Here is a 2917-nt window from a genome sequence, read left to right on the forward strand (position 1 = left end):
ACAGTAAAAGGCTTAATTCAAAATGCAAAGTGTTAGCAGTTTGAAAACGCGAATAATAAACAGAATTAATAATAATTATTACAATGCTGGACCGCTCTCATTTCGATCTGCAAATGGAACCTGAAGGATTTTTTTTAAACCGAGTGAAACTAAATGAAAACATTTAGCTTTTTATCCAGATATAGGCCTTATATTTAATGACTGTTTATCAACAATAGCAAGCATAAGATCCTTTGTGTAAAGGTCTTCTTTAATTTTTTGAGAGTAGACTGTAGCCTAAGACTATCCTACATTTTGAAATTAACTCACTGTACATTTTTAAAGTGGTTTTAAAGATGGCAATGTTATATCATAATGTTATTGTTGTTTTACCTTTCCTTTTTATCTCCATTTTACAATTACATTCAGTTCGCACCGCCTCTTTATGCCTACCCTGGCGGTAGTTTCACGTAATGAATTTAATGACGCTGAATTGGGACTTTGCGGTAGTTAACGCCAGAGTCTCATGGGCGCGCAAGTACCAAGGCGCAGTACCCATTTTGGTTGTCTACCATCTGTAGTTTATTAGCAGACATAAGCAAAGTGTGCAGGTTGTTAAGATTGCGCTGCCTACATTGTGTGATGCGTGGTTTGCGAGTGGTAGTGACAGTAGGGATCTGGAAACACATAGTAAGAATTGGTTATACAAACTGAAACAAAAGTGAAACAAGTAGAAGGAAAAAATGATTAATCAAAAACAATACTTATATTCCTTGCCGGTGTCCCTGCCTGGTGGAGTCACACGGTAGAGTCTATGGTCTTTACACTCTTCGGTCTTCACACAAGGAGGGCTTAACGGGAGGGCTGCCGCGACCTAACCTTTTTTTTTTTATACCCGTCAGACAAAACGGAAATTGTATTCAGCTGAACACACTTTACTGTTTATCACAACACACGTCTAAGCAAGTGCACGACACTGACAACTTATGCAATAGAGTACGAGACCAAACGCAGCACGTCTCAACACAGTAAACAAACAAGTGTTTCCTAGCAACGACAACTGCGCTAAACACTAATAAGACAAGAAATAAATACACTTACGAACTGCATTTAACTTCCGCTGATTTAACTGCTTCTCTAGATGGGTATTTCTTTACACTGTCTTTTGCTAGTGCTTGAACACACTTTATCACAACAAAGGTCTAAGCAAGCGCACGACACTGACAACACACTTCACATGACTGTATGAGAAGAGAACGGGAATTATGCCACTTCTTCTACTGGATTTGTACAATGAAAATTATGGCATGGGTAATTACCTCGTCTCTCAATTCAATGTCATAGTTTATGTTATGAGCAAACAAATGATAAAGTACAGGCTAGCGAAAAAAAGGAAAGCCGTGGTCACACTATTTTGAACATGCAATGGCCACAATCTCGCTCTGCAGCAACTTTTAAAAAAATTGAATTTAACACATAAAGAACAATACATCTAAAATGTAAAAACATACAATCTGCTCCACTTTCCTACAGCACTGCATTTTTAAATGTATGTACTTTTAATTCAGCTACGAGGTCATACTGTGATCATGTATTGATCTGTTGTTGATCCACGTTTTCATGTGATAAGTAGGGTTGGGTACCGAAACCCGGAGCCAATATGGCACCGGTACCTATGGAACCGGTGTGCACCGAACTGAATCAAAACGCAGATTTCGGTGCCTCTTAAATGCCTGAGCGATTGATTTAAATATTTGTCTTGGTTCTCCAAAATGTACACAAGAACCAATGGGCCAAGCAGGTATTTTTTTATAGGGCTATAGCATTTGAACAGTATACAACTATCCACAAATTCACGATCGCCTCAGAGTGAGTCCCCCACCGCATATGAAACCAGCGGCAGACCCATCTCCTTCCCATCTTTCAGCCAGTAAATGCAAATCTTGCCCTAATATGAACGATACTTTACCACACCATATTTAAATATACTCAATTACACTTATACTGACTTTTATACATACACTATCACTGTGCAAAGTCTTAGGCACGTTAGTGTTTTCACCCCAAAGAAGGGTGTTCGACAGTTATTTATATCTTTTTTCTGTAGTGCTGGTAGAAATATCAGTTTACATTTCCAAACATTCATTTTGCCATTAATTTTAATAATAATCTAGTGAGATTTTTGAATGCACAAGCAGGTCTGACAACAGCCAGTGCTCCAATACAGAGATTTGATCTCACCATCATCGAATCTGTCTGATTACATGACAGACTACAGCATGAATACATAAACAAACTAAACCAACACATTGCTTTGTAATGCATAAACACTAAATGTGCTATTATTATTCACATATTCAAGTAGTTTAAAGTGCGAAAATTGGTAATTCAGCATGCATGACAGGGGAGTACATTCGAAGTATCACGTGATTTTTTTTTTTTTTTCCGGATAGATGAATAACTGGAGGGAATTAAACGTGTGGTGTGATGAGCATGAACAAGCGAAATATATCTACAGAAAGCTTGGAAATGCTCTTTCCTAAACGAATCAATTCAGTAACGAAAGCATTATGTAGATCTGTGAAGGTGCATTTCTTCTAAAGGCGGCATCCATCGTGGAGAGAGCCACACCTGAATTCCACGTCTGGTTTGTTTAAGTGCGCTCTGCATTTGTTTACCGCGGTAAATGGATTAAAATGTCTCGCTTTTTCACAATTATTGGGACTACTCCTGCCAGTGCTTTCATGGCAAACTTAATGGGATGTGCTCTGAGCGCGAATCGCGAATTGAGTACATTATGGATTATAGATGCTAAATTTAATATAAAAAGCCTAGTGACGCCCCCACAGTTGTTCTAAATGTAGGCATACATAGAACCAAAGAGTAACTAGAACAAATCTTCACGATCGATGGGTGACCTATTAAGATACCCTCTAGA

The sequence above is a fragment of the Cyprinus carpio genome, unplaced genomic scaffold (genome assembly GCF_018340385.1).
Source record: "Cyprinus carpio isolate SPL01 unplaced genomic scaffold, ASM1834038v1 S000006512, whole genome shotgun sequence".
Lineage (NCBI taxonomy): Eukaryota > Metazoa > Chordata > Actinopteri > Cypriniformes > Cyprinidae > Cyprinus > Cyprinus carpio.